Consider the following 23,674-nt stretch of genomic DNA (forward strand, 5'->3'; position numbering starts at 1 on the left):
GGGAAAAATATATAATGAGTATTTCTAGATAATCTGGGAGATATTTGTCAAAATACACCTGCCTACTCCTCTCACCCTCAGTATTCTTCTTTCCAATATTCAAATATACTTCCAAGGAAACAAAGAAGTGTGCATGAAAATGATGCCTATTTTGATTCTAAAACTGATCCTCTCAGTTGATAACTACTGACCTAGTTTCCAAATCCCTTCAATTCACCCATAATGCCTGTGTTCTATATGCTAAACCAGTTGTCCTATATATTTTCCTCCCACTGTCTTGCTTTTTTTTTTTTAAAACAAGGAGATGTATGTCCTTTGTTTTAATCCCTCTTTTTTAGTGATAATTGATACTCGTGATAGAAGAATCCCTCCTAATAGCTGTTAAATCTCACTGCTAGTAAACCTGTTATAAAACACTCTACTAAGGAATAAGAATGCCTACTTTTTGTACAAAGCATAATAAGAGAATGTAAAGAAGTTTAAGGCAGGGAAACACCTCTTGAAAGGCCTAAGTAGTTTGCTTAGAGAACAGTTAGAGTAAAAGACATTCTTTAATCAAGTCCAAATGGAAACTAAGAACACAGGAAGACTCACTGAACCATTCTTTCTGGGTAATTATGGTCAATTTTCATGCAATGGGTAGGGCTTCTAAAATGATAGTACAAAATAAATAAATACACAGAGGATAGAAAGAGAGGCACATTTAGAATGTTTATATTTACAATATATTTGACTAGATCAGAACATTATAGCAGAAAATTTTGGCTCGATAATTTGGGATTAGATTGCAGAAGGGGAGTTCAATAGAGTCAGAAGCAGAATCAATGATAAGGCATAAAATAGAGACACTGGAAATTTTCTTATTTTTCTCCTTTCACTATTATTTCTATTTATTATGCTAAATCATTGCCTAAACTTGCAAAATCCCTAATGATTTCTACCTGGAGAAACAAAGACCATAAAAGCCCCAGCACACATGTAAAAAAGTACTATTATTCTGAGAAATAACTTGTATGGCATATTTATAATATCATAGTTTTAAAAAGATAAGGTTTCTATGTTCTTGTAGTGAATATATATTTATTGAACTATAAAATTCAGAAATTATCCTTTTGAGTAATTATGACTTAAAACTCTAGACAGCTGTCATCTCTAGTCATGAGTGAGTCGATTGCCTGGGTTGCCACTTTTTGATTAGTTATTGAAAAGTAGATGTAGACAGCAATCCTTCAGCTAGCTTTCTACATTTACTCTGGAAAAACCTCCAATTCACCTCCCTGTTACAACAGCAACCGTATGTTTTGGAATATATTTGCATATGACTTGGTTGATGAGCTTTGGGAGGTACATAAGCATGCCCACTGCGGGATGTAAGATGTTTACAAGAGATTTCTCTTTATCCTTAAATGTCACATGTCTGAAAAAGGTTCAATGTCAGAAAAAACCTAGAAGCATCTATTTTGTACCTATCTTGTGGCTGGAGAACTCAGATGACAAGACTGTCAACTTGTCAGTTTTATAAATTTAAAAGAAATTTCAACTGAGTCAAGCTGAAAATGTCATCTTTTGTAAAAGCATCTCTTAGACTTTATTTTCAAAATGAATGTAGTTTTGCACTCTTGCCAAAACACAATTACATGCACAGTTGCACAGGCAAATCCATGGGAATATTTTCATAAGAGTAATTTATAGTAAACAAGTACAATTAGAAACTGAGAAGATTTTTCCTCCATGCAGTTATGTGACTAATAGAACAACAAATGGTATTATAGAGAATGTAGAGAGACAGAAACTGTTTGCTGGCAGTCACTGCCAGTCAGTATCTTAGTGGCATCAACATATTTGGTCCCACCTATTCGTTACTAAGTGAGATCCCTGATAGTTTTCAAATCAGTGCACAGAGCACCTTCAAAACACAAGAGAAAATAGAAAAGCAGAGAAGATATATATTGTTCAAATGCAAACAAGATTGCATTTATAATATTTATAAATAAGATCTTCAGCTTCTAACTTCAAACATATTTCTCCAGAGTCCATGTCTAGCAAGAATTCTAATGGCTCTCATGTAGACAATTCCTTCTCAGAGCAATATTTACCCTAAGCAATCTCTAACAAGAAATTCACTTGTTCACTAAATATTTTCTGGAAGAAGAATCCAGAAAAAGCCCTACACATTTGACATCCATTTTCTCACTTTTATTTTTCTTGGAAACATTAGAATAAATAGTCTTTTTTTTCAGCTGGTGGTCCTTTCCAATGGGATAAAAATTTCAAATTTCATTTAATAATAGTTATATTAGGTGTGGTTCTCACCTGTAATGTGATAACTAACAAGTTACAAAAGAAAATGTTTTAAAATCATCAGAGAAGTCTATGGATTCCAGCAGATAAATCATGGGACAATGGAAAAAATTAATTAATGAAAATTAAATGAAATAAATACATGTCTTTGAAAACTGGTTATGTGTAGCTAGAAAAATTTCTCAAGCTTATATTTATGCACATATAAAAATTCACAAATATCACTATAAAAAGTGGACTTTATCTCTTCATGACTCTGATTATTAAGTATGCCTTACTACTTAAGCATTATAGTTTCCCACTTGCACATTTCTAGCTCTTCCAACCTCTGTGAAAATATTAAGTCTAAAGAAGTAGGTTAAAAGTATGGTAGGGAATGGATCTTGTTTGTAAAGGAGGCAGAAAATCAGCCTTATGTATTATAGGTAGTTAGTGCCATTCTGTACTGCTAAAACGAAAATAAGCACAGTGAGCTTTCTATAACGGATATCACATCTAATTCAGGGTCTGTTTTCTCTGCAGACCCCACACTACTTTTGAATGTAACATGCTGACAATTTATGTACACATTTGAAAAGAAATTCATTAACTACGAGAAACAACATTTGGTTTGGGAATGGCAGTTAGAAATATGAGTGCTGGCCCAACAGCATGAGTATCTTTAATATCATACTGAAGAACAAACAAACAAAAACAACTGGTCAAATTCCATGAGTCTTCAGCAATTGGTGGCAAATAAAGGGGATTGCAAAATAGAGATAATTCAGAAGTCATAAAAAATTGATTAAATTAAAACTAACAGTGAAATACATATATAGACATGTAAAGATAAGCAATTGTATAAGCTAACCTAGAAGGGTAAAATATGTGATTTCAAACAGAACTTTCTATAGAGATTTAAAAAAGAAAGAAGGCGGTGGGTGTTGGAGAAATGCCTTGTATTTTCACAAGAGATCAAAAAAGGTGACAAGAAGAATTCCCAGCATTGACAATAATCAGTGCAAATAAATCTTCAGATTCTTGATCATAAACTTTCATATTAATTATAGAATAATGATGGTATGGAAACTTATTTATATAATGCGAGGAGTAAAATAGAAGGGTGCATGGCAAAGAGGACATCTAGAGAGAAAACACAGACTAAGCTTTTAGTCATAATAAAATATAAATATATTTGTTTGCTCTGAAATCCAAATTTTAGGAGAAAAAATTGAATAAGTATTAATTTCAACTATTAAAATACATTAAATGAATAAATTGAGTAATGCTCTTTCGTAATTGGTATTTATTTCTTTATTGCTATTACCTAGAATTTAATTTCCCAAAATATGTAATGAAGCATATTGGTTTAGTATGTATACATCAGAATCATCTGGTACACTTACTAACCCACAGATTGCTGGACCTCACACCCAAAGTTTCTGATTCAAAAGGCATGGGTGGGGCTTGAGAACTTTATTTCTGACCTCTTCCCAGATGATGGTAACACTACTGGTCTTTGAATCACTATTTGAGAACTACAGTCATGTGCCTTATAACAATGTTTCAGCCAATGATGGACAGCACATATAATGGTGGTCCCGTAAGATTATAATAAAACTGAAAAACTCTTATAGTTTAATGATATCATAGCCATCCTAATATTTTAGTGCAAAGTTTGCAAAAATGAACAAAGTTTCAACTGAGGTGGCAAACAACTTTAATTTGGGTTTGTATTAGGGTGACATTGAGGAGCTTCTAGAGGTAGTTTCTGAGAAATTGACTAATGAGGAATTGTTGGAACTAGAACAGCAACACATAGCTGAAGAAGAGGCAAAAGGAAACTGCAAGAGAAAGAAAAGAATAACCCAAAAAAATTCATAGTGAAGGTTTAGCAGAAGCTTTTGCAGACCTCAACAAGCTCTAAAAAGTTTAAACACATGAACCCTGACATCGAAAAGTTTTCATTAATAGAGAGGAAGTTTCAAGGTATGTTATCTTCTTATAAACAAATTCATGATGAGAAAAAACGCAAGCAAACCACCATGTACATATTTCTGAAAAGAGTGACATCTCCTCAAGAAGAGCCTCAAGTAGGACCTTCAGAGTGTATTCCAGAAGAAGGCATTGTTATCATAAAAGATGACAGCTTCATGTATGTTATTCCATTAAAGGCCTAGTGGGACAGGATGTGAAGATGAAAGGCCGTGATATTGAAGATCCTGTCCCTGTGTAGGGTTTGGCTGTATTTGTTTGTGTCTTAGTTTTCAACAAAAAAGTTTAAAATGTAAAAAAAAAGAAATAATAAAAAATTTTACAAATAAAAAAAATCTTATAGAATAAGGAAATAAAAAAATAAAATATTCTTGTACAGCTGTACAATGTGTTTATGTTTTAAACTGTTATAAAAAAGTCCAAGAGTTAAAAAAAATTAAAAAGCTTGTAAAATAAGAAATTTACAGTAAGCTAAGGTTAATTTAACATTAAAGAAAGAAATTTCTTTTTTATAAATTTAGAATGGCCTAAATGTACACTGTTTATAAAGTCTACAGTAGTGTACAATAACATCCTAGGCCTTCACATTCACTCACTGACTCATCCAGAACAAGTTCCAGTCCTGCAAACTCCATTTATGGTATGTGTCTTAGATAAGTGTACTATTTTTTATCTTTTATACCCTATTTTTACTGTACCTTTTCTATATTTAGATATGTTTAGATCCATGCAACTTACCATAGTGTTATAACCACGCACAGTATTCAGTACAGTAGCATGTCGTACAAGTTTGTAGCCTAAGAGCAATGGGCTGTACTGTATAGCATATGAAGTAGGCTACAGCAGCTAGGTTTGTGTAGTATACTCTCTGATATTCACAGCAGCTAGGTTTGTGTAGTATACTCTCTGATGTTCACACAACGACAAAATCACCCAACGATGCATTTCTCAGAACATATCTTCCTGTCATCAAGCAACACACAACTGTACTGGTTTAGTGTAATGTATATTAACAAATAAAATTTTCATTGTGATATGAATTGGGAACACTGCGCTAAAGAACAAGTAGGTTTCTCTTCTGCATCTTTCTCAAAACATTTAGTATAAAATATACTTTGAAAATATTGCCAAAGAAATATTACATTAGATGAAGTTAAACAGGCAAGGAAGACTTTATTCAAGCCCAGTGAAATAGGGGAGAAACATTGAATTCAAGTCTGTTGGAACTAAGGTAGGATTTTTTAAGCACTAGGATGAGCCAGTCGAAAGGTACTAGTTGACTTTAGCTGGGAGGCTGTGTTTGCTAGCGGTACTTGTCTAAGTTAACCTCTTACTCTCCACAGAGACAGAGAGCTAGGTATTCTATCTTTCTTGAAGATTACATTTCATAGGATGGCTCCCAGATCCTTGAGAAAGACATTCCTGGGTAGTAAAACTGGTAAGAGACTGAGAGATTTACTTCTCCAAGGATTATAGAAAGAACTGACAAATGCAACTTTTCTAAAGTAAATGCTGTAAGAAAAGGGAGGTGAGGGGTTATTGTCATGGAGAAACTTCTCTAAAGTTTAGCCAAACTGAGGATAATGTTAAGGCCATCTTGGTCAATATTCAGGATGAGAGTGTAATATGTGTTGTTTTCCAAAATTATTTATCGTAGAACTACTTTTTTTAAGGAGCATCTTGTGGTATTTTTTTCCTGAAGAATAAATTCTAAGAAACATTGTTCTATGAGAAGTTTTGTGTATAAGACTGAAAAGTTCTGAGTAAATGGTATTTAAGCTATTTAAGCTTTTAATTGCCGAACCAAACAATATATATCTCTTAGAAGGAACTGCTTACAGGAATAAGTGGCACAATAAGGCCTTCAAGACTAGAAGTGGGAAACACATAAGGCAGATGAATTTTGTATAATCTGGTTGGTACTTATTTTTGGAATACTAACACATCAATTAACTTTGATGTGAATATGTTCCATATGCATATGGCAGTCGAAATACTTAGCATCCTTAGATATATTTTTAGCTACATATGTGCTGTCAGAAGTAAGTGCTAAAGGTATCACATTCACATGCAGAAATGCAACCTGGTCTTTATTCTTTCATATTCTTTATCTTTCTTCCCACTGTCTTATTTTATATACAAACCAGTAGAAATTCTATCTTTTATATAGTTTATTTTTAATTATTAATTTAACCATACACCATGTCCAAACATTATTTTAAGTTTATGATATACTGGACAACTTTAAAAAATTACATTTATCTTTTCTTTCTTCTTTGATTTAAAAATGTTTTAATTGTTTAGACTCATTGTACTATAGAAGACATAATAAAAGTCAACAGTTCTTACCTACCACCCTTCAATCTCCTATTATCACTCACAGAGAGAAGCACATTTGTAACTATTTTAGGATGTATTTGTCACCATATTTATAAGTTATGTATTTATAATTCAATGCACAGTTGTCCCCCATTATCCACAGTTTTGCTTTTCGTGGCTTCAGTTATCCACGGTCAACTGTGTTATGAAAATATTACATGACAAACTCCAAAAATAAACAATTCATACATTTTAAATTATACACCATTCTAAGCAGATGATGAAATCTCATGCTGACAAAAGGATATGAATCATCCTTTTGTCCAGTGTATCCACAATCTATAAGCTACCTGCCCATTAGTCAGTTAGTAGTCATCTAGGTTATCTGGATGACTCTCATAGTATCTCAGTGCTTGTGCTCACTGTAACCCTTATCTAACTTAGTAATGGCCCCAAGTGCAAGCGTAGTGATGCTGACAATTCAAATATGCCAAAGAGAAGCTATGAAGTACTTCTTTTAAGTGAAAACATGAGTACAATACACTAAGATATTTTGAGAGAGAGTCAGAGAGAAGAGAGAGAGCACATTCACATAAATTTTATTACAGTATATTGTTATATTTGTTCCATTATATTATTAGTTATTGTTGTTAATCTCTTAATGCTTAATTTATAAATTAAACTTTATCATGAATATATACATATAGAAAAAAAACTTAGTATGTGTAAGGTTTGATAGTATCCACAGTTTCAGGCAATCACTGAGGGTTTTGGAACATTTTCCCATGGATAAGGGAGGACTATTATATTTATTTTTCAGTTATACATGTGACATACTGACTTCCTAATAAGTAAAATAAGTGTTTAGCACTTGTTATCAACTCCTTCCACATTAAAGCAACACATTAGTTATTCTCCTAATGTATTTATATCAAAATTGGAGATAAATTAGTGTTATAAAATTATAAAGTACATAATAATCCATAGTATTATTTACAACTGAGATATATATCATATTGATTACCTTTCTTTTTTTATACATCTTCCCACCATCCACACCAATTTAATAATTGCTTCATTAGATGCTTACCAACAATCTTTTCAAATAATCGCTTAATTAGATGCTTACCTATCAAAACAAAAAGGGCCTGAAAACACCTTGATATATGGTCAAATACTTCATTACTGATCAGGAGTAAGGTTTTCATGGAAACAATTTTTCTGGACTATATTATCCTCCTGCTTCAATCTGGACTTCTGATTCTCTAAGACTAGATAGATGGATATCTTAGGACTTCACTGTATCACCATCCTAAGAATTCTCTTTTTCTCACTCTTGTAGTGATTTTTTTTTCCCCTGGAGTCTGCATGTTCTTCTTTGTTTATTCCCTCTTTGGTGAGACCTTCCTTCTGTAGTTTCTTAGAAACTATCCATGAGAAATAAATTTTTTGAGACTCTGCAAGTACAAAAAAATTTTAATTTCATCCTCAGACTTAAATAGTGATTTGGGACCATTTCCTCTCTTTGAGCATTTAAATGGCAAAATGGTGTTTAAAGAAAAAAGGCCAAGTAGGAGTGGCTACATTGTGGGTTCTGCCAGATTGTCAGCAACACTTCAAAACTCATATCCTCTGTAATTTATAATACAGATGCTGGAAGCCTGGAAATATATTTCCTAGGATCCCTGCCTGTAGGGATCTGAGCTAGATTCCATTAATGATAAACATTCTGAAGGGAAGTGGGAGGTAGAAGGACACAGAGGCCATATTATCATTTCTCCAACAGAAGAGGCTGAGAGATGGGCTTCAGCAAATAGAAGAATTCTCATAGACTCTGGTTATTTCTCTACAAACAACCTACTTTTGTGCAGAAGACAGCAGGGATTATAGCACATTAGTTGGGCCTATTTGGTCATTGTAAGATTTTAGCTCTTGGATAGCTAAAAGCAAGAATTAAGAGCTGCTAATGACCTTCTTAAACTTTTTTTTTTTAAACCTCCTAATGGTTTTTAAAGTTCTTAATTCCCTATTACCAAATAAATAGATGATAGATGATGATAGATGATAGATATTGATATAGATAGAGGATAGATAGATAGATAGATAGATAGATATAGATAGATAGATAGATAGATAGATAGATAGATAGATAGATAGATAGATAGATAATAGGCCCACATGGTCCCCAAATAAAAGCCTTTCTTTTTGAAATATCTAGTGTCCTTCTTCTCTCAACCATATACTTAGTAATCTACATTTTATCCATAAAAAGGAAGTAATTTTTAAAATTTATGATCTTCATCTAATTATGCTGCTGACAATTTAAAATTAGTTTGGCATAACTGTATTTTAGGACAAAGGAATACAAAAATTATAAAAATGTGTGAGTGAATTATTAATCAAAGCTCTTAATGTTTTCGTAGAGATGCAGGTTTGGAATTTTTTTAAAAAATTAATTTTTATTGTTAGGTAGTAATAGCCATTGTCTTTTTGTATGCAATGCTGACCAAAACTGGGTTATGCGGGGATTTTTAATTTATATTGATTTTATTAATAATAAAAGAAAAGAACCTGCTCAACTGTAGCTTGAGTTGACCAACCAAGCTCAACTTCCTGTCACTCATCTGGAGCTGTCTGCAGTTCTTTTGACCTACCATAGAGAAAAAATGTCCTTAATACAAACAGTTGAATTTTGTCCCCACAAAATTCATATGTTGATGTTCTAACTCCCAGTACCTTATTTGGAAATAGAGTCATTGTAGATATAACCAGTTAAGATGAAGTCATACTAGAAAAGGGTAGCTCTCAAATCCAATGTGACTGGTGTCCTTATAAAGAGAAATTGGACACAAATTTCAACACAGAAAAATGCCATATTAAGATAAAGTTAGAGATTGGAGTGATTCATCTACAAGCCAAACATTGCCCACAAAGCACCGGAAGCTAGGGAAAAGACATGAAACACACATAGAACAGATTTTTTTTTTTCCCTCAGCCCCAGAAGGAAGCAATTCAGCAACACCTGGATCTTAGACTTCTAGATACCAGAACGGTGAGATGATGCATTTCTGTTGTTTAAGCCATTTGGTTTGTGATACTATAGCACAGCAGTTTTAGCAGATTAATTCAGGGATCTATTTACTACTTGTTGATGAAACCTCCCATTTGGGGAATCTTAATCCCAAACATCCTGGTGTCTCATGCCAGCTGTAATTGTTAAAGATTTCCTCTTTTTATAAGGTAGAAACCTCTCACATTGTAATTTTATCTAAACTGATATATTCTGTGGCTTGTTTTTTCCTCCAGTTCTTTCTAGGGGTTTAGATAAACTATAATTTGTCCAAGGTGTCATCTTATCTTTTCTTCAAATATTCCAAGCTCTTTTATATCCTAAGGCTCTCATCCATTTGGTCCTCTCTTTCAGAAGTACTCTTTCACCCCTTCTTTACCTGCTTAACTCCTACATAATCCTCAGTTTTTAGCTTAACTATTATTATTGCATAAATGCTTATTCTTCTTGTTAAATAATTGCTGAACACCTAAACAGTTCATTTATATCCTTATCATCAATTATTGATGTAATCGATATAATTATTGGCATAATAACTTCTGCTATCCTTCTGAACTGTAATTTCGAAGAAGGTAGAGATGATATATAGTAAAGATTTTAATAGTGCAGATTTTTGTAGTAAAACTTTCTGAGTGCAAATTACGATTTCTCACATAACAGCTTTGGGTAACTTTGGGAATATTCCTAACCTCAAATTTCCTTAGTTTACTCAACTGAAATGGGATGTGCTTCACAGAGTTGTTGAGAAAATAAAAGAAGATAGTTCATATAAATCACTTGCACTGGTACATGTACACATGTTGGGTCTTATGTATATTTCATTATCCCAGTGCCATGTATCTACTAAACATTTAAATCAGTATTTGCTGAATAAGATATTTTTTGGATTTATTACTTTGTTTTAGAGTGATTAATGATTTTTAGCCACCAAAATTAGTTGGACATAAAGGTCAGATAGGTTGTCAAGCATAGCACTTTGGTGGCCATATTCTTCATTTATATATCTGTGAACTTGTATAAACAAATCCAAGAAAATGCTAATTTTCAGTGAGCAAGGTCAACACCAGAAGGACATTTGACATCATACTATCCTGATACTGTTATGTATGTGCAAGTGTGTTAGTCTGTATCCCACTGAAAACAGATGGCACACTCACTTTGGAAAGTGCAGTGTAAATTTAATAAAGATATGATTTACAAAGGTATAAGCAGGATTTGAGGAAACTAACAATGAATAATGTAACACCTGAAGCTTCTACTACCCTTATCTCTGAAGCTTCTACTACCCTTATCTGAAGAGACAAAGAAAGGAAACAGATATTAGAATCTGTAGACAAGAGCTATATGAAAAGGACTTATCTAGGACATCCTGGCTGGAGCTGTGGCATGGCAAAGAGGGATCAGGAAGAATAATTGCTTTAAACTTTCTTATTGTCTTCTGATCTCATGCTAGTGTCTCTCAATATCTAAACTTAAAAAGAAACTCAAGGTCAAAGAAATCTATTGATGATGTTATTCCACATAGGTTAGCTTTTGGGGTAGAGACATACCCATTATATTGGCAAAGATTACAAGAACTGCCAATACCAACTTTTGGCAAGAATATAAGCAACTGGAATTCTTACATATCATTGGTGAACAATTTGAAGTTATTTTATTATTTTAAACCTACACTTACCATATTGAAATTAAAAATATATATATATGTTTTAATATTTGAATTCATGTTGGAAAGATTAAAAAAATTAAAAAATATGGTTTTAGAGGCAAAGTATTTGATTAAACATTAAACATTTAACTCTCATTGTGAAATTCTATGGTTTCAAGCTTGAAATTTGCTTAAAGTCATTAAGAGAACAGAAAGAAAAGCGATACATAATGTCAGAGAAAAAATGAATAATGTAAGAGACAAAAAACAGAGGAGACCAGGTCAGGTTGGAACACACAGGGCATACTGAACAGGTCAATCTCATGGAAGAGCTGAACCCCACTTTCGTCTGTCTTAACAATAAGTCCATAGCTAACCCAGAGACTCTTGAAATCATTGCAATTTTTTTTCTACCTTGAAATGTTTCTCAGTTTTTGTAAACATAATTTTTTTCTCTTTGCCTCTGAATGATATGTTCAAGCATCTTTAACATTCAAACTCCTTTTGAGCAGTTTTCTCACAAAATATCAAATATCATTTTTACTTCCTTTTAACCTCAAAGAAAATACAGTTCACATTATTATCACTTATTTCTTCATTCATTTAGTACATGCATTGATGTTGTTTCTGAGCATATCTGAATTCTCTGGCACATAGTCAGAAAGGACAAATCAAATTTAAACTTGTCCCAAAAAATTTGTTATAGGAAAGTCACACGCAGCCCAAAGAGATTTGCGTCCTTTACTTAGAAATTGAAGATAATCCTAATTGGTTCTCTTCTATGTAATATATTTATTTTTGCCAGATATTTGGTATATTTTAAGTTTGTAGAGAGCTGTATGAATTAGTGGTCAGCTTATTTATCACCATACGAGTCATCATATTGGACTCGAGAACTCTCTTTCTTCCCTTTCATTATCCAGTTCAGACAGAAAACACTCCCAATACTGCCTTCCAAAGGTGAAGACAAAAAGCTTAAAATGACTTAATCAAACAAATCTGCTTTATAAAGACCATTAAACTACTGCTCAAACTTAATTTTGTTTCTGTACATAATAAAACTTCTAATCCAAGCACTGCATTTTAGCAAAACGACTGCTGTTAGTCTTTGATTCTATAGTCTTTGAAAAACTGTTCCCAGGGAAAGCTTAATGACTAAAATGCCTATTGCCTTGCTATAAAGGATTCAGCATATTCCTATTTTAAAGCATAGTGCAGAAATTTCTTACTGTGGGTTTCCAGTCTTCAGTGATTATTAGAGTACTTCTACTTGTTTAATTCTCTTTTATATTAAACAGATTAAAGGAAAAGAGTCTTTATTTCAATTTTGAAAATAAACTTTTCCTTTAATTTATCAAGAGAAATATTTGTTCGAATAAGCATAATATTTAAGCCCACAGAAACTGTGGGAATATTTCCAAACTTTCAAATGTTTATAAAGTTTAAAATGTATTTTAATTATTTGTTTAGAAAATTGCCATAGTAACACTTGGCATGAGTAGTTTAAAGATTTTTTTGCTTTTTTTTGCTTTTTTCTTTTCTTTTCTTTTACTGATATTGATCCCATTACAGAAACTGAGGAAATGTATTTGAGTGTGATATTGTGCAATTTCAAACATTCAAAGATGAGATATCAATCTTTATTTATACATTTTAATATAACACACTTTCTGATTATTTGAAAATGTACAAAGTGTAAAAACATAGTAAGCATCACCTATTATGCAACAGCCTCTCCAAAAAAACACCATTAATATTATAGATTCATTCAAATTAGTTTGCATGAACATTGTTTAATCCAGTTGAGATTTTACTATATATTCAATTGTCTTTTTTTACTTCATCTTATAATATAAGCGTGCCTCCTCATCATTAAAAAACTCATAAATATTTTAAAATAATTCTTATACATTAGCACAGTTTTAGATTTTCAGAATTTATTGCAAAATAGTACAGAAAGTTCCCAAATAACTCACAACCAGTTTCCCCTATTATTCACTTCTTACATTAGAATTGTATATGTCATAATTAATAATAAATATGAATATATTACTGTTAACAAAAGTTTATAATTTATTCAGATTTACTTAATTTTCTCCTGATGTATCTTTTTCTGTGTCAGTATTTACTTAATTTTCTCCTGATGTATTTTTTTCTGTGTCCAGGACTGCACATTCATTATATTTAGTCATCACACCTCCTCAGGATCCTCTTATTTATGACAGATTCTCAAAGAGACGTTCTTGTTTTTGATAACTTTGACAGTATGAGGAATACTGATTAGGTATTTTGTAGTTATTTCATGATTTATTTTCTTTTTTTCATAATTGAGTGAAAAGGGTGCTTTTTCTCAAATTTTCAACCTTGAGAAACTGGTGGAGTTCCTGGAGGTAAAGCTAATGAACATTTTGTTACCCCCATCTCACAAGATTGAAGTCCCCTGGAGTTTCTTTCTTTTTTGCTAGTCTACACTGAGTCTAAAATAATTCTTGAAATTACCATTTCAGTTCTCCTACCATTTTATGGCTACAGTGACTTTTGCTCCAAGTAATCAGATCTCAACTGTGACTTTCTGGATTCACCTGTCTCTCTAGATTTCAGGGAAATAATGTGCCCTGCAATCAGAGTTCTCTGATGGGTCCAAAAAAACCTCAGAGATTTTAGTTTGTTTGCTTTTTAATTTTTTTTTATTGTAATGACAACAGTGACTGTTTCTTTGGATCGAAAACTTCAAACATAAATGTTTTAATGCTCAAAATATTTTATCTATTTATAGTTTAATTGTTTCACTTATTTATCATTAAGTATTTAGTTTTTTTATTAATAGAGATAGTGCAGAGATAAACAGTATTTTTAAAATTGTGATTTAATTTTAATTAAACCTTTATAACTTAAATATTGAGTCCGAGTTTATGTACATTATTGCTTTGATATCTAAAGCCATATTGCCCTTCAAAAAACATTATACTATGGTATCCTATAAGAGTGAATAAAAGTGTCCTGTTATTAATGTACTTTTGGAACAATGCATATTATCATGTAAAAACTGACATTTTCCAAGTGAGATATGATGTGTCTAAATGCATTTATTTTATTATAAAAGCATTGGGAGATGTATAAATATATTTATATATGTATTAATTATTTATGTTTCTTTTTCTTGATGCTAATAATGTACTTTACCCATCTATATATTGAGATTTTAAAAGGTTATCAATTTGTAAGTCTTATGCATTAAGAATATTAATCCTTCATCATCTTTATTGAAATCAGCATATTATTTGTCTTTAATTTTGATGTTTATTTTGAAATATATCAGTTTCAAGTATTGTATATTCAAACATGACAATACCTCTATTTGTAATTTTTTCTATTACTTCTAAATTTAAATTGTTCTGTCCAATTTAGACTAATGGCTTTTTAATAACAGCGGTGATATGTATTACCTGTGACTCTTGTTCACTATTTCAAGAATTACCATACTTCTGGAACTTCAGTGAAGATACTTTGCTAGTATTTTCATGTTCTTTAAGAGTCTCAATCTTGTTGACCCTGCTTGACACTGTTCTTGGTGATTTGAGTTGCCTTCAGCCATTCCATAAGAAATGTCTTTAAATCCTCAATTACAACCATTGGCATTTACTTTGTTATTATCACATTAAGAATAAGAGTCAACACACAATACTACAGTGTGTAGGGTTTTACTCTTTTATCGAAAAAATGACATAATCTTCTCTGGAGTTCCTGCCTAGTCTGAAATTTGGAGGTACTAAGACAAAACTACTGCTGTTGATTTTTTTCATGTCAACTCTATAATTGTCAATTCTTATACTGTAGTAAGTCAGGCAGGGTCAACTAGAGAAGTCGAAGTCCTCAGAATTGAGTCAAACTTACAGAAAAGTTGAGGAGTTATTCACATCAGTGTCTAAAGTATGTCAGTGACAATAACAGAATAGTACTAGAGTCTGTTTATTTTTTAGACACAATTATCTAGCCTTCCAGGTGATTCTGTAAAACTTTATATTCTTTCAAATATTCTCTCTTATGCTTAAGCAAAGTGAAGTCAATTTCTGATAATTGCAATAAAGCAACCTTATTATTTAGAGAGATACATTGATATCTACTTGATTGCATGTGTCAGAAATAACATTCCAAGAGAAACAAATCTTCTATTAATTTTTCTTTAATATAAAAGAGGAAAACAATAGCTTGTTACACTGTCAACATTAAAAATTATTTTTATGGCTGCATAATAAGAAAAAACATTTTAAAAACTCTACATTTTTAGATGATTTTCTTCACTTCTCTTTTCAATTCCTCAAATTATTAATTTTTATTTTATAAAATAAAAAATTCAACCTACATTATATACATTTACTGGCCAAATAGTGCTAAAATCACATTTATCTTTGCCTGGAAAAAAGATGATTTAAAGTGCCATTTTGAACCAAAGCATTTTTGCAGCATATTTGATATGGTTTCTTTTATTTGACCAAACATATGCCAGGAAAGATTATTATTAGGTTTACTTTATGCATTTATTTTAAGAATCTATGTAATACTGAGGTTTTTCCCCAGGATTCACAATGCATATGTATCCCCAGAAGAACATATGGAGATTAATTTGTAGTTTTGCCAAGTTTCTTCAGAATCGAAATTTCACAGTCTTGAGAGCCAGTAAGGAGCTCTACATATAAAATCTTAGTGTAATATCATATAATGCTTTTAATTATTTATATTTACTTTTAATTTTTCTTGGAAATGAATATAAGGTGTGATCTATTCAAGCAAGGAGCTCACAATATAGTAGGACAGAATTGTCAGGAGCTAAGAATTATCAGGAAATGTTTCATTGAAGAGGTAGCCTTGCACTGAAAGTTAGTGCATTATTTCCGAGGGATGGAAAAAAGATAGGAGAATCCAGGCACAGAGAAAGACAATAAGCAAAGGCATAGAAATGTGAAAGAACAAAACACTTTCAGGGGATCACAAGTGATGTGACTGAGTGTAAAGTATAATGGGAATGACAGCGAGAAATAAGGTAGTATGGCAGTGGTTTTAAAATTCTGTTGGATATTGGGTTTCACTAATAAACCAAGGGAAACTGTCTCAGCCAGAAAAGACACATACTTTATTTTGTTAATAATTTTTTATCAGTATTGTCCATCCATGGACTCATGATCATATAGGGTGTCTTAAGTTATGCTATGATGTTTACTTTTCACCCTATATTCACTAGAGGATATAAATAATTTAAATGGGACCAGATATACTAGAAGACATGAGCAATTTAAATGTGTCCAGGGGTTTGTACGATGTTGTCATGCATCCAGTCACGGTAGCATAAGCATTCATCAACATTATTTCCTAGGTTACTGCTTCTTGTGAGATTAGGAATTGTTACTTGATGTTGCCCTGTTACTGTCTCTGTTATAGACAGTGTTTGCCTTATTACAGTTCTTTGACTGAGCTGTCTTCTGTTCTCAATGATTCCTAATACTTGCTCTCTGGTCTTTGGGCAAAGAACACTGCTCTTTTCTTTGTATTATTTTGTCTCAAGTATGGATATAGACACGTTCCTCTTTTCTGACAGCTTAGCCAGTACCAACCTATAATTTTAACCAGAGTTTAGTAAAAGGGTAAGGGCAATGAATGGAAATTATAGCATAGAGAGTAAAGTAAAACTTTTTGGTCAAGCCTGAGGTCTCTGAGTCAATGTCAGCCAATTTCTTCCTAACTCTAGAACTGTTTCAGGCCTCTAGAGGGCTTAGAATCTAGACTGCATTTCTTTTATTGCCTAGGTGAAAAAAAAAAAAAAAACCCACAAACTTCACAATGTATATATATATCAAAACATTACATTGTATACCTTAAATATAGTAGTTCCTCTTTATCCATGGTTTTGCTTCCTATAGTTTCAGTTACCTACAGTTAACAGCAATCTGAAAATATTAAAGAAAAATTTCAGAGGTAAACAATTTCTAGGTTTTAAGTTGTGTGCCATTCTGAGAAGCATAATGAAATCTTGCACTGTCTTCTTCATCTTCCCCAGGACATAAATTATCCTTTTGACCAGGTTTTCCAAACTGTATAACTCCCTGTTCCCTCCCATGCAGCCATCAAAGTTATTAGATTGACTGTGGTGATATTATAGTGTTTGTGTTCAAGTAACCCTTATTTTACTTAATAGTGGCTCCAAAGTACAGGAGTAGTGAGGCTGACAATTCAAATATGACAAAGAGAATTCATATAGGGCTTCCTTTACATGAAAAGGTAGAAGTTCTCAAATTAATAAGGGGAGAAAAAAGAAATTATATACTGAGGTTGCTGAAGTCTACAATAAGAACAAATTTTCTATCCATGAAATTGTAAAGAAAGAAAACTAAATTTGTGCTAGTTTTGCTGTCATACCTCAAATTACAACAGTTATAGCCACAGTGCATAAGTACTTAGTTAAGGTGGAAAGGGCATTAAATTTTCTGATGGAGGAAATGAATAGAATATATATATACACACACACACACACACACACACACACACACACACACACACACACATATATATGATTTCATATTGTCTTGATTTCAGGCATCCACTGAGAGTATTAGAATGAACCCACACATACATAAGGGAGGACTGTGTATATATATATAGTTTTTATTTGTCAAAAATAAATTAATTAATTTTTAAAAATGAATTCCTTCCTTCCTTATTCGTGTACTCATGAAGTAGGAGAGTTCAGTTCTCCACTCTTTTCACTCTGAGTCTGGGTTGGCCTGTGACTTTACTTGATTAATACTACGTGGTAGAAATACCCTGTCAGTTTCTGCCCTACACTTCAAGAGAGAGACCTTGAAGCCAGCCTCCAGAGATTCAGTTAATCCCAACTGAGAAATTAAATAGATGAGTGATAAAGTCACTGTTATAAATGTATGTTGAAGCTCTAACCCCTAGGGTGACTATAGATAGAGATATGGCCTTTAAAGTGGCAATAAACGTTAAACGAGGTCATAATAGTAGGGACATAATCCAATAGGACTAGTGATCTTACAAGAAGAGGAAGATACCAGATATGTACAAGCACTAAAAAATAGGCCATGTGAGGACACCATTAGAAGATAATTAATTGTTTGCAAGCCAAAGAAAGAGATCTCAGGTAATACCAAATTTGCTGGCATCTTCATCTTGAACTTCTAGCCTTCAGAAGTGACAAAATAAATAAACCCAGACAATAGTGTTTTTAATGGCAGCCCTAGTGGACTAGTATATTCACCTTGGAAGTTCTATCCCCAACAGACTCCATGTAGAGCAGGTAAACTATCCAGCTGAGCCATGTACAGATGGCAGAATCATGAGAAATAATAAATAAGTTTTGTGTTAAGGTCCTAAATTTGGGGGCAGTTTCTTGTTCAGTGATAGATGACTGAAACTAAGGTAAAGACTATCCCTATCCACAGGGGATTAAAATGACACATAGATATTTCTTTTCTATAATCACCAAAATCTGAGCCATTCGATGCTATTCATGAATAGCTTATTGCATTTTCCTACCCTCAAACTTTACCATAGTCACTCTCTATTCAAAGAACTACACTTGACAATGTAGTAAATCATAATAATAGTTCTTAATTTGTATCATTTGCAATGTTTGATGGGAATAATGACTTTTAAAACAGAATAAAGTATTAATTAAAGAACTATTAAATATTATTTGCTAATATTTATAATTTTGTCATTCAATTTAGTAAATGAAATTGATATAAACCTTTCTTCTGGGGGCTGTTATTAATCATTATGTTATGAACATAATTTAGTATAAAATAAATTTGCAGTTTTCCAAGATTTTTCTGTAATAAGGAAGAAATTGAAGAGTACCTTATATTTTTAATTAATAAATTAAATATGTTTATTTAATTAATTTTTTAATTAATTTGATGATTTAAAAAAAATATTTATTGAGCCAATAAGAGTAATATTTATTTCCTAAGAAACATTTATTTTACATTGATATTCAAATTAATTGGCATAAGTGTGTGAGCTATTTTCTTTGTTTTTCAATTATATCTGTTTTCTGTTATTTTTCTTTCTTTTTTCCCAACTTCATTGAATAAAAATTGACAAATATAATTGAATATATTTAAAATGTACAATGTGATAATTTGATGTACATTTACATTATGAAATGATTACCAAGATCTAGATGTTAACACATCCATCAGCTCACATAGTTAACTCTTAATTTTTCATGTGGTGAGAATTTTTAAGATTTGCTCTCAGCAACTTTAAAGTATACTGTGCCGTATCATTAACTATAGTCACCATGGTATACATTAGATCCTCAGAACTTGTTCTCCTTATAATTGTCTTATAACTCAAAGCTTATATTCTTTGAGACTTATATCCCCTGATTTCTCCTCTTTTTTTTTCTCCCTCCCACCAACATCTGGCAACCACCTTTCTATTCTGTTTCTATGAAGTTGGCTTTTTTATTTTTTATTTTTTTTAGATTTCACATATGAACAAGATTATACAGCTATTGTCTCCCTCTGTCTGGCTTATTTCTCTCAGCCTAATTCCCTTTAGTTTCATCAATGTTGTTGCAAATGGCATGATTTTCTTCTTTTCTGTGGCTGAATAATATTCATATATTCATATATTCATATGTATCACATCTTTGTTATTCATCCATTAGAGGACATTTAGATAGTTTCCATATCTTGGTTATTGTAAATAATGCTGCAATGAACATTAAGTCTATATGAGATTTGAACTTAGCCACTTCTCCAAAGATTCTGATTTTCCAGGAAAATCTCTTCTAGTTAGCAGAATAAAATTAACTGTCAAAGAAGATGTGCTTCTCAATATTCATATAAGTGAATTTGTCATCCAGAGTATAATTTATTTGTAAAGATTTCTAATTTCTCATTTCTGTAAAATGCCAAATGTCCTTACCTAAAAACTTTTTAAACCATAAAAAGCAGATTGTAATCTAGCATTTGGGGACTTAAGGGTTAAAGGGGACTTTTCATCAAGTAAGACACACTGATATGCAAGCAGAATGCTTCAAGAAATCAATCAGATTTGGTACATGGAGTGTCTCCTGATGAAAATCAGTGTCACAAAATTATTCTTACTTTGTGCTCACTAATTGTTGTACTGTCCTAAATCTTATTAATTAAAAATAAATGCTTTAGATATTCCTAACTCTAGTGCATTTCTAATTCAGCCCTCTTAGTAAACAAAATGTGATATTTATATTAAATTTAGAAGAAAAATGATAATATGTATCCCTAAAAAAAGAGATATTAAATACAGATATTATTATGCAAACTTGCCAAAGAAGATCAAAAGTGTAAGCATCAAGGCGATGGAAAAGGGACAGTTGACACTATTTCAAATCCTGAGGAACTGTTAACCACTAAAAAGAGTTTAGATATTAGAATAAGCTAGAATAGGGCTATAAATCCACTATCAGTAGCTTTTGGGTGAGCTATTAAAAATGGTTTCTATATTTATAAAATTGGTATAATAATATATATGTCCTAGTGTTGTTGGGAGGTTTATTTAAATTACATACATCTGTATTTTGTTCCATCTGAGTAGAAAAATAAAAAGTTATCTGGAGAAGTGAGAGAAAGGCAGACAACACTGGTTAAAAGGTGGAAAATTTACCAGAAATAGAAGCATCTTATTTTCACTAACCAGATGAGAACAGGGCTTAGTGTAAAATTATCCAAATATCTCGAAGAAAAATGCTAAAAACAGACTAAGAAATCCCTCATTGATAAGAAATCTCTGGATATGCATACCAATTATGGATGGTGATGGTGGTAAAGAATAACAAAAGAAAGGCCTAAGTCAGGTGCAATATCTGGTGATTGGGAAATAATTAATATGGAGGTAGAACAGTAAAGCATCAGAAGAGAAGACTGAAGCAGAAAAGTGGAAGAGCCTGATTATCCATATTCTATGTACAGCATTCCCTCAAAGAAATGGAATTAACCTTATCTAAGCTGGTCCACTTGCTCTCTTGACGGCAGAGTCACAAATGGAGTTAAATTGAAGGTGGATGATGTTCACTAATAATGATGTGACTAGCAGCCCTTAATATTGGGTAATGTACAAGTTCTGGAAGTACATGCAAGGGCCCTGATATCCTGGAGAATAACTGGGACATAATAGTCCTTATTGCCAAAATTGATTTGCTGCTAATGTTTTGAGATATTGAGGTTTCCAGTACCGTTTGGCGAGATATTGATCCTAGGGTTCAGGTTATCAGTAGGTGCTCAAATAATGTTTTTTTGCACTTCTCTGCCAATTGCTGGTGGCTTCACAAATTAATCTGGTGAATATAATTAAGATATATCTTAAGAAACATCCCTTAATTATTTGGCCACATGTATTAAACAGTAGGTCAGCTTAAAATAAGACTAATGATTACTCACAAATTATATGAAAATATTAATACAAGTATACACACACACACACACACACACACACACACCATCCCCATGATTATTTATTAGCTAAGAATGTAGGAAGACAAAAATCACTGATAAGTGTCATTAAATTACTCATCTTCTATATAAAAAAGGAAATGACACACTATTATGGGATACCTGCAGCACAAGTTGAGATATATGAGTCATTATAAATAATTTGTTTTTTATAAATGGGAATCTTAACTGTGATTAATAGTATTCAACTTACAAAGGAAATGATATATGGTTAAAATGACATATCAAAACTATCTCAAGTATTGAGTGTGGAATATGGAGTTTCAACAAAAGTAAAAAATTTCTGCTTTGTTACATTAATTGATCCAAGCTTAGCAGTCTCCAAATTCAAAATTAAATAAGTTTTGTATGTTCACTGTAACAGTAAATTACATAATGCATTATAAATTATAGCTAAAAACACAGTTTTCTTTTGAAAGTGTGGTACAGGGTCAGCAAGGATAAAAGAGGCAATCAGCATCCTACTGTTTTCTCTTTGCAGAAGAAAAGTGTTTAGAACAGTTAGCAAAGTCTATGGATCTCACTGGCATCTAACAGTCCAATCACCTGCTATTCAACAACTTTATGTTTCTTTGATTTTCTGGAGTTTCTAATGTATTTTAGTAACGTCATCTTAATGTAAACATGCCAGTATAATATAATCTCTCTCAGGTTTGTGTATGAAAGTATTAATGTTGTACTTTTCTTTTGCCAGCTACATTTCCTGTGTCCCATTAATTTGAAAGAGATAGTTGCATTTTCAGAACTCCAAGTAGGACTAAAGGTTAGAAACCATAAATCCAAGTACCATCTAATCCAATTAGAAATTTTAAAAATAAAATAAATTCTGATGAGAACACATAGGCTCCATATATGACATGCAATATTAAAAAATCCTGTGCATAGAATTTCCTGATAAATTATTGAATAGTAACATGAATTCATTTTTGTATAAATCTTGATAAAACATATGTTGTCTCTGGTCAAAGGAAAAATCCTTTGTGTTATCAACTGTGTTTTTTGCTCTAAATTAAATATTCTCCTTAACATTTTTTTTCAAGAGCATTAAAAAAAGGGCATGTGTTGCTATTCTTCACCAGAGAAGAATAAAACATGAGAAAGATATCAAGGGGAAATCATAATCAACATTTTAGATGTGAGCTAGCCAAAGACTGAACCTTAAAACTGAAAGAAACAAATAAAGAGAATCACAAATTGTAAATGCAAAGGTTAATATAACAAATTCTGTAAATGTATATTTGCTATCCTTTCTTCTCCCAACTTCTTTAAAAGACATAATTTATTTAAAGTCATAATTATAATTTCATATTGTTGAATTGTAATATAAATAGATGTCACATGTACCATAATACCACAAAAATATAGATAAGGTAATAGAGCTATATCTGATTGGTATAAAGATGGCATAAATCTGAAGTAGATTCTAATAAATTAAGATGTATATTGCTAGTTCTAGAACAATCACTAAGAAATAACTAAAAAAGTGATAAAAATATTAAGTAATTAAAACATTACACTATAAAATATTCCATTAATGAAAAAAGGTCCAAAACAACATAAAAAAACAAGGGAACAAAAAAAGATATAATTTAAAAAGCAAAATTGTAGATGCAAATTCAGCTATATTAAAATAGTATTAAACATAAATAGATTAAAAAATCCAATCAAAGAACAGAGATAGATTGAATTAAGAAAACATATGCAAACACAGCCAAATATATTCTGCTTATAAGAGACATGCTTGCTACTGAAAAATACAAGTAGAGTAAAAATAAAAGGATGAATGAAGATGTAGCATGTAAATTGCAACCATAAGTGAGGTGAAATGGCTATGCTAATATCAAA

General features: G+C 31.8%; 1 long non-coding RNA gene across 1 annotated transcript in view; it reads left to right on the forward strand.

The window, feature by feature from the left end:
* Positions 1-9,520: 9,520 nt before the first annotated feature.
* Positions 9,521-23,674, forward strand: part of LOC112482680 — a 58,092-nt gene continuing 43,938 nt past the window's right edge. The window contains exon 1 of the long non-coding RNA XR_003047388.1: positions 9,521-9,646. This is a non-coding gene — a long non-coding RNA (uncharacterized LOC112482680). The remainder of the gene's footprint in view (positions 9,647-23,674) is intronic.

Source organism: Pteropus alecto, unplaced genomic scaffold (assembly GCF_000325575.1).
Source record: "Pteropus alecto unplaced genomic scaffold, ASM32557v1 scaffold155, whole genome shotgun sequence".
Lineage (NCBI taxonomy): Eukaryota > Metazoa > Chordata > Mammalia > Chiroptera > Pteropodidae > Pteropus > Pteropus alecto.